This window comes from Neovison vison, chromosome 13 (assembly GCF_020171115.1).
Source record: "Neovison vison isolate M4711 chromosome 13, ASM_NN_V1, whole genome shotgun sequence".
In the NCBI taxonomy this organism is placed as follows: Eukaryota; Metazoa; Chordata; class Mammalia; order Carnivora; family Mustelidae; genus Neogale; species Neogale vison.
The window spans coordinates 42,522,429-42,533,064 of NC_058103.1; positions in this window are offsets into that span (position 1 = coordinate 42,522,429).

A 10,636-nucleotide genomic window follows, 5' to 3' on the forward strand; every position below is an offset into this window, starting at 1 on the left:
GCCTTATCTATAATTGGAAACAAGTCCAAACCACCTAAGTGTCTATCAATACAAGAATGATTAAAATAAGCTTACGATACCTAAATACTATAGTTAATTATGTTATTGCTGAAAGAATGAAATAGATTGAATATAATGGAATATATTGGTACACTTCCGGTTACTATGATTGCATTGCAAATTACTCCCACAATACAGTTGTATAAAATAAACATTTATTATGCCAATGGATTCTGTGGGTCAGGAATTCAGACTGCATGGCAGAAATGACTTTTCTCTGCTCTCTTTATGCATAGGGCCTCAACTGGAAAGTTGAGGATTAGAATCATCTGAAAACTTTTCACTTTCATGTCGATGGTTAATACTGGCTGGGGGCCACAGGCTGGAGAACTCAGTTCAACTCCATGTAGATCTCTCCAGGTGGTCTTTTACTATGGACTGCTCTGGGCTTTCTCACAGCATGATGGCTAGTTTCCAAGGGTGAGTATCCCAAGAGTAGGAGAGCCAGATTTCTACCATCTTACCTTTTATCTTCTTTAGAAGTCATGCAGTGTCAATTCTACTGCTTTCTATTTCTCCATACCCTCACAAAGCCTCATCCAAGTTCAGGGGGTGGGGAAACAGACCCTACTTCTTGATGAGGAGAGGTAAGGTTTTTAAAGAGAACATGGGACCAGAAATATTGCTGTGGCCATTTTTGGAAAGCACAAGTTGTCATAGGTGCTTAAGACTTCCTAAACACCCTAAGGAGGTAAACTAATAAGTACAATGGGATCCCATTTATTGTTTTTAAAAAGAAAAACAAAACCATATTTCCAAATGCACATACATTGTTTAACAATACATATTTTTCAAATAACATAGGTTTGAAGTATAACCTGGATGGTTAGCCAAAGAAACAATGATCTGTTCAAGTCATTCAGGAAATAATGATCAAAATGGCCCCACACAACTCCCCAAAACATATTTAAAGGTTTTTTTTAGATTTTTATTTATTTATTTGAGAGAGAGAGAGAGCATGAGAGGGGAGGTCAGAGGGAGAAGCAGACTCCACATGGAGCTGGGGGCCTGATGTGGCACTTAATCCCAGGACTCCAGGATCATGACCTGAGCCGAAGGCAGTCACTTAACCAACTGAGCCACCCAGGTGCCCCTCAAGTTAATTTTTACTTAGAAAAATGTCTCTTGTTATCTGTGAACTGTAACCCTATCTAATGTGACTCCATCGTAAGGAATGAGTGGCAGCAAGTCTTAGTGTTCTTTCCATACTTGGCACTGAGCTTTCTTGCTGAGGAGCTCACTTAATGTTGTCTCACAGTTATTTTCAGAAAGGTGAGATTTGGAAAGACCTCCATGAGGTCAGTGACGGAGTCTTATTCACTTATGCTCATATCTAATACTTAAAAGGAGACTTGCTGGTTTTTTTTTCCCCTACACTATGCTATTCTCTCAACAGTCTAGGATGTTTATAATTACAAAGTAAATTCTGGCCTCCTTGCTAGTTCATAAGCTAATAAGATCTCTGATATCTAAGCTCCAGTGACTCCACTTTATATCCCAGTATTAAAATCCCAATGCTGATCTTCTAGGAAGACTTCTCTAAGAAATCTGTCTTTGTAAGCCTTTTCTTTTTTACTCATGTTTTTATATGCTGATATGATGGCAGCATTATTTTAGGTATAAAAATAGGATTAGTTCACTCTAATGCTTTAGGCATATTTGTCTATTAAGAAGCTCTGAAAAGACAACTATCTCTGAGAGTGATGACTTCAGAGGAAGGCATGGTCTCCAAGCAGGGGATGTATAACCAGTGATAGTCTTCTATCTGGATAATTGGTATTTTCATTGCTTTGACATACCTTATGATACAATAGTCGCTTGTTTACTACTGCCTTTGTTCTCTTTTGAACAATGAAAGGACACACTTAAGTTTTTTAGAAGAAAAAACTCATTAAATCAATTAAAATAACCAAGAGCAACTTTGAAGCAATATCTTAAAGCAACTTCCTGAAGGAGAAAAGTTCCTTCCATATTCTAACAAGTAGACATTTTCTCTTGTTGGCCATGTTTAAGGGGGAATGAAGTTGCTAATAATGGAGAGATGCTTTAAGTTCTCTTGACTCAGCAGGATGTCATGTTATGTTGCATAGGCACACATACTGAATAATTTAAATATTTATGTAGTTTTATTTTACATGCCATATTGCTCTTAGTCCTACTAATCCTATCCATTGGACATAAAGCCTTAAATATGAATGTCTTTAACTTTGTTTTATCCTAGATGAAAGAAAGGGGATACATCAAATTTGAGACTCATAGCATTTAATCAAAGGATGAATATTTTTTTACCACCTGTAATCTTGGAACACTGTGAGATTCCCAGGTAAAGTGCTTTGATTAACAGTTTGATTCTTCCCTTTGAATTTGAGGGAGTGAACAGTCTGTTCTTTAACCCTCTGACCCTTTGACAACAGTGGTTGGCAGTCCCAGTTGTAGGCATAGATTTTGTTTGTATGAATGAGGCCCTTGGGGGTGTATGAGGAACCAGAGAGAACTACGGTCAAATGGTCGTTATTTCCATTACTTTGAACCTCATACTTCCATAACTTGCTGAGGGCACGGACAGGCTATTTCTTCTATCTCTATCTGGGTAAGTGAGAGGTGCTCAAGAGAATCATATATTCCTATATATTAAAGTTATTGAAAATGCTTGGTATCCAATTTAGCTATGCCCTCAGCTGTCAGTACTCTAGAGTTGTTTTTTTTTTTAATTTTTTAAAGGTTTTACTTATTTATTTGACAGATAAAGAGATCACAGTAGGCAGAGAGAGAGGAAGGGAAGCAGGCTCCCTACCCAGCAGAGAGCCCGATGTGGGGCTCGATCTCAGGACCCCGGGATCATGACCTGAGCCGAAGGCAGAGGCCCGAACCCACTGAGCGACCCAGGTGCCCCTACTCTAGAGTTGTTTTTACCAGTTTTCCAGGCTAGCTTCATCCAAAAGCAACTATCATTGACCACTCTCTTCACACTCTTCCTCAGCAGATGACCCTGCCTCCACTTCACTAGGAAAAAAGAACTATTCCAAAGGTGAACTCCCTCCACCCCCACCCGCCATGTCAATAAATGCATCTGTATTTGAATTTACCTTTACCTCTCCCCACCCTAGGAAAACCATTAGAGGGTAGAAGATGGCCCAATTCTTCAAGACTAATACCTCCCTTTACCTGTGAGCTTGATGTCATCCTTTCAATACCCTTTGGCACCTGTCCCGTCGTTGTTCTCACTCTCTGCCTCAAAGTTTATAAATGCTGACTTTCTCTCCTTTCCATCACAGTGAAATTGCTAATCTGCAATAGGTAGCCACCGTTTCCACCCAGATGCAAGTTTGTTCTTTAGCCAATTGGTGGCCCTTCTACCTCAACCCTTCCACTAACACCTCCCTGGCAAAAGTCACCTGTCATGTCCCAAAGACTAGATCCATTCCACTCTTTAACTCTTCATGTCACTTTATTTTCCCGTGGCATTTGATTTTGCTATGCCTTTCCTAAACTCTTCCCTTGGCTTCTGTCATACCATACTTCTTTGCCCTCCTTCTCTGAACATTCCTTCTCAGTTTTTCTTGATGTATAGGAGTCTATAATCATCACAGCAGTAGCTAGCATTTACTGTCAGCCTACCATATATTAAGTATGTTTTAAACAATAGCCCACTTTAGTTCTCACAATAATGCTATGAAATATGCAGCACGAACTGGTGGTTAGAAGCCAGACTGGAGTTGGGTCACCAGCTTATTCCTGAGTCAGTCACTGGAAACCCAGTCAGTGGTTTACTCTTAGATCAATGAGGCCTGTTTTTGGCTGAGAGGAATATGCGCTTCTCCTGATATGTATTACTGGGGGCAAGGGGTGTGTGAAGAAATGTCTATAATAAAATTGGGGTTAAAATCCTGGCTCTGCCACTTACTAGCTCTGTGACCTTGGATAACTTCATGTCTCTGAGCTTTAGATTATTCTTATTGAATGCAGATAATACTACATGCTTCATAGAGGATGGGAAGGATTAAATGAATTAATATGTGTAAAATTTTTAGCCTAGTAGAAGCACATGGTGTGCCCTGAGTAAATGTTAGCCAGTCTCCCATCCCACTCATCTATCCTTAACATTTCTGCCACTGCTGTCCTCATAAAATGAAAACTATGTCTATCTCCTGCTTAAACTTCTTCAGTGACTCCCCTTCACCTAATAATCAAATCTAGATTAGGGTGCTTTGGCCACAAATAACAGAAAAACCATCTCTATCCAGCTTTTAGAAAAGTCAGGGAGTGAACTAGATCATGTAAAAGACTGTCAGAGGCAGGGTGAAGTTCAGGGTCAATTGGTTCAATGATATTATTTAAGAATCCAGGTTTCTTTCTCTCTCCTGCCATTCATAGAGTCAGCTCCATCCTAAACCTGCTTCCTTTGTAGTTACCATATGGTTGCCCTAAGTATTGGGAGCCATGTATTTCTTGATTCATGCCCAGTGAGAGGAAGGGAGGGGCTTTCAGTAACGCACCAAGAATTACTTTCCCAGAGAAAGTACTTTCCCTTTCTTGGGCCACCTGGAACTAGGAGTGAGTGAGCTGCTTTGGAGGCATTTGTGTTGTGAGGGGAAGGGTATATACTAAAGAAATTAAGTTTCTGTTAGAAGAATGGGGAATGGATTCTAGGAAGGCCACGTTCTATGTTCACTGCATAGACAAGGTCTTCTTGATTATCTTATCTTGAAGGACAAGTTATTTCTTGACATTCACAATTTTAACTCAAAGTATTCAATTAATAATTATTGTATCTATGGATGAGTGAACTTTGAACCAAACTATTGCTTGTAGTACCCAAAATGGGCATGATGGTTTTCTGGTCTCTATATGTGTGCTCATTCTGCTATTGGTCCTAGAAATCATCACCTTCACCATTCCTAATCTCTCTCTCTCTCTCTCTCACACACACACACACCCTCTCTTGAAAAACTGACTTCTCCCTGTTCCGTGACTGCTTTGGATTTCTGTGGCCAAACTTGTTCATGACTTCTTTGCTCTTCTGTGGCTTCTTCTAGAAGACTTTTAAGAGTGGGAATTATGTCTTATCCTCTTATTCCTGGTAGATGCATAATACATGATTCTGAATGTATGCATCAAAGATCGATCTTTTTCTATACCTTTTCAGATTGTAGATGTCTCTCTTGGTGTAAATGTCTTAAACAAGTTTATTTATATAGGACTTTTATTACTAGAAGTGATAAGAAAAGTATCTTCGAAGGTCTTAAGAATCTAGTGGTATCTTCTAGAGTCTTTTGCTTAAGATTCTTCTGCTTAAAATAAGCACTTACAGGATTGGCTTGAGGGTGCATACTTGACTTTCATGCATTCATTCTAAGTTGGAAGTAGAGACAAAAATTGGAGAAGCTATCCATCATTAATCAAGTCCTGGCCATTGGGGTCAGTTGTTACAGAAGTTAGTTTGGACTCCCAGTGTGACTTCCTACAAATCCAACTCAGAGCAGTATGGCTTCCTGGTTTACTCATGATATATAAGGGGTTGGTGGGCAGGGTGCTGTGGGTTGTGGGTTAGAGCTTTATTTTTTTATTAAAATTTTTTTATTATTTATTTTTGAAACAGAGAGAGAGAGAGAGAGAGAGAGCATGAGCAGAGGGAGGGGCAGAGAGAGAGAGAGGGAGAAGCCAGTTCCTTGCTTTGAAGGGAGCCCAAGGCTGAGCGATCCCCCAGGACCCCCGGGGATCATGACCTGAGCCAAAGGCAGATGCTTAACCAATTGAACCACCTAGGTGACCCCAGAGCTCTATTTTTATGTATGTCTGGCCACTGTTGGCTAGTACAGTCAGTATCTCAGAGTAGAAGTCAGGAACGTGGAAGAGGGCCCAAGAGAGAGTTTTGAAGTGCTAGAAATATTCTGTAATCTATTTTTTTATCTGAGTGCTGGTTATTACATGAGTGTATCCTTTTTGTGAAACTTTATTGAGCCATAAACTTATGATTTATATGTGATAAATTAATAAAATTAAAATTAATTTTTAATAAATAATTTCACAAAAAGTAAAAAAAAATTGCAGATGCATTTTTTATTATTAAAATGAGTGCTACGCACTCATGGCTGACTGAATTATTTGGGCTGTAGGTCACCACAGCCTGCATGAAATGCTTTACTGAAAAGAGAACTTCCATCATTGGGGACCTGAGTCTGGAAACCAGTCCAGGAAAAGCAAGTGATTTTGTAGACTTTATTTGAATATTGAATTAAAACACAAACTATGCAAGGCAAAGTGGTTATTTTATTTCTTTCTGAATGAGAAAATATAGCAACAGCCAGGACACTAAAAAGCTAGGTTTAGAAAGCACGAAAAGAGAGTAGCTAATAGTGCCAGTAGCGCTCATTGGGAAAGTGTAGGTCTCTAGTCCTAATATATTTTGATTTATTACTCATTTTAATATGTGTACAAAACTGGTAAAATCCAAAATGCGACCACAGCAGAGACATAAATAATGGAATCAAGATATTTGTTCTATTTCTATACTGCCATGGAAGTCTGTCAGTCCTTTATAAACTCACAGCGGCTTCTCTGAGTTCTCAAGGAGAAACCTTTGAAGTTCAGGGAGTGGTTAATGGTTCCTTTGATCTTCTTAGTCTTTTTGCACTTCAGGGAGCTTTCCAGGAGGGCAATTTTGCTTATCACTGGACCTATTGTTAAATGAAAACAAAAACAAAAAAGCAACTTCCTAGATCTATCGGAATAGGTGGTGCAGGTGAGGGACTTTCCCAGGCTCGTCCCAACTGCTGCTTGTGGCCTGTTTGAAGAGGGAATTCTGCCCAAATCAGCCTCTCCCCTAATCAACTTCCAGTATCTATATGCTTAGTTAAAGGCCTCCAGCCTATCCTTTAATCTTTTTTAAAATGCCATCTCATTTGTGCTTGGCATAATAATGTATGCATTAATTTACTTTCTAAACCATTTCATAAAATATTCTTTGTTCCCTTTGAGAAATATGGAAAACTCCCAACGTGAGGATATTGGAGAAGTCAAATTCAAAATGATTGTAGTTCTATAGTGTCTTCAAGTAGTATCTGCATTAAAGGTCATTGCATTAGTAAATCTATTAAGTATAAAATCTTTGCATTATTTAATTTATTCAGTAAAATATTTTTAAGTATATATGTACTGTATGGGAGTATAAATACATAAATACAAGGAAGAAAAGTACTTTACTTTTCTGACAGAGATGACTTTCAGAAATAATCACAATATACGTTTTGATGCATTTTCTTCCAATCTTGGTATTATGTAAATGTGTGATATGTACTTTTTATATGTAGGAGAGATTAGCTTGTTCTGTATATGTGGTGTGTATACTTTTATAAAAATTTGGTATTATAGTATTTTCTTATGTCTTTAAAGATTGTAATTATTTTATGAATCATAATTAAATTACTCCTTTATTGTTGGATGAAAATATCTTTTTTTAAGGATTAGAAACAGTTAATGTATCATAGTGACCCCTTTTTCTCCCATAAGGGACTTGAAAAATTAATTTGAAAAATCTCTTAAGTATATACACACATGCACATGGATCTGTGAAGTGAGACTTGAATTCAGCATGGCAGGGCTGAATGAAGAACTCACAGCGTCCCCAGGACCACCATCATGACAAGGTATCCTCTTTATATTAATATGCACCTTCATCAGTTAGAGTACATCTTTAGAGAGGACGTTTGGGGGAAGTTGAATATAATGAAGCTATTTCACTTAATTCATCCATTCATTCATTTATTCAGTAAACACCTGTTGCTCCCCTGTTCAGCACTTAGGTATCTAGTTAAAGGGCAGACTCAGCCCTTCCCTCACTCAGAGCCCAAAGTCCAGATAAAGTCCTTCAAAGCAGAGAATTTAATAACCCCCAGAAAGGGCTCTAATCAGGAAAGCTGGGATTATGATAGGTGCACATAGAGGGGCAGCTGCATTTTCCCAATGAAGGCAACACTGAACCAGACACTTAAAAACTAAGCAGGAGTTAACTGAACCAGAGACAGCATGGGCAAAGCCTGGGGAAGATCAGAATGCTTGGAGAAGACCAAAGAGGAAGCTGGATATGTTTAGCCAAAGCCAGACCATAAAGGGCCTTGTCAACCCCCATAAATTTAGAGTTTATCTCCAGAGGCACTGGGAATCTGTGGAAGGTTTGTTCTTTGAAAATATCACTCTCTCTGCATTCTGAAAAATGAATGAGAATGGGAGTTAAGGTAATCAAGGATTGTTGCTCCAGGCAGGAAGAGCAGCTCTTTGGCTGCAGTGCCTCTGGGGGTCGTAGGAGATGGTTGGATGTGAGACTGTGTAACCATCCTTTTCATCCAGCCATTCATTGCATTTAGCTTTTGACCCCTTCAAACCGATATAGCATATATTAAGCACCAAATAAATCGTTGTTGCTTTGTTTGCTCGTTTCTGTGTTTGGAAAAGAAATCCACCTAATTCTACCTTTTTCTTCTCCCAAAGAATTAAGTATTGAGAAAGAAGGTCTCCATCCTAAGGAACTATCCCACTCTTTGCCTAATCTAGGGGCTTCTCCATTTTCCTACAGTGGCTCAGCTATCCTGAGCCAGTGGCACAGAAAACCACCAAATTCCTGATCTGTACAATGAGGACAGTACCTCAATTCTGCTGATATTAGTGACATGCGGGGTCCCCCTATTATAACAGTAATGCATGTTCAACATGAAGACACAGACAAGTGAATAATAGAGAAATAGCCACCATAGTGCCACTCCCCAAATGACAACCACTATTAATATTTTGAGGCATTTTGTTTTAGTCTTTGTTCATAATTTGGGAAGAATTTCTTTAAATCATGGTGATACTCACCTGCACATACACACATGTATATTTATACCCTGAATTTTTTAAACTTAACATCATAACATAGAAAAATTTCACGTCATTTTAAATATTACATTAAAATTATAGTTGTTGCAAAAATTCCACTCTATGTATTCCAATCAAATTCAACACACAGCCATCTTTAGGCTGTTACCAGTGTTTGTGCTAGAAAGAAGGCTATGATGAGTAGTTGGGGCATGAAGTTTTGGGGGTACTTAGGATTGTGTTTTGAGATAAATTCCTAGAAGCAGACCCAATAAGGCTTTTTTTTTTTAAAGGCTTTTAGCATATACTGCCAATTTGATTTACAAAAAAGTGTACCAGATATACATTTCAATATATGAGAGTACTTGTTCTAATTTGACAACACTGAAAAGAAATCTTGCCTAATTTAATAGACAAGGTAATTTTTCGTAAAATAATTTAAAATATTGGGGCACCTGGGTGGCTCAGTGGGTTAAAGCCTCTGCCTTCGGCTCAGGTCATGATCCCAGGGCTGTGGGATCGAGCCCCATATCGGGCTCTCTGCTCCACAGGGAGCCTGTTTTCTCCTCTCTCTCTCTGCCTGCCTCTCTGCCTACTTGTGATCTCTCTCTGTCAAATAAATTAATTAATTAACATTAATAAAATAAATAAATTAAATTTAAAAATAATTTAAAATGTTATCAGTGTTTTTATATAACCATAATAACAAAGTAAGCCAATGGGGGAAAGTGACTGCTAGGTTATTAAGCCAGACCCATATATGAGACGAACTTGCTACACCTTCCATAACTTGGTAAAGTGAGTAGTAAGTATCAGGATTTCAGTATTCGTTGACATAATTCTAATTTTTTGTTTATGTATTTACTTCTGATGGACTCTGTTTTCTTGTAACTTTAGGCCACAATATTTTACAGATTCACTCAGAGATTTAAAGGCATGGGTGTACCATAAACCATAGCACTAACTACTGATCAGTAGGGTTGTAAATATAAGACTTTAAAGTTCCTTTGGCAGTGAGTTAATTTTATTTTATTTAATTAATTTGTTTTTCAATGTTTTAGGTTTTTATTTAAATTCTGGTTAGTTAACATATAATGTAATATTGGTTACAGAAGTTAGTGATTCATCACTTTCATGTAATACCCAGTGTTCCACACAAGTACCCTCCTTAATGCCCAGCACCCATTTAGCCCACCCCCCACCTCCCCTCCAGCAACCCTCAGTCTGTTCTCTATTGTTAAGAGTGATTTTTGGTTTTTCTCCCCCCTCTTCCCCCCATGTGTGTGAAATCATATGGTATTTGTCTTTCTCTGGCTTATTTCACTTAGCAGTAACATGCTTTAGCTCCAACAATGTTGTTGAGTGAGTTAATTTTAGACGGAAAAGTTGAAAATTGAATATTAAATTGATAAAAATAATAATGACTTAACTAGAGAAAACACAAGAGGGCAATCTTGCACAACAATAAATTATCTTTGCATAAGATAAAATAATTCAATGTTTTTAATCAAGCGTAATTCTTTCAATAGACATTTACAATCTTGTCAGTATGTGTTATCTTTTTAGCGAATTTGCAAGGAAATTTAGAGCCAACATCCATACAATGAATTTTGCATGTATTTGAGTTATATTTTTTAATACTGGAAAGAAGTGAGTATACTTTCTGTATTGCCTGGTTTCTGTTTATAGAAAAACAAGGATATAGATCCACTACAGAAAAGAC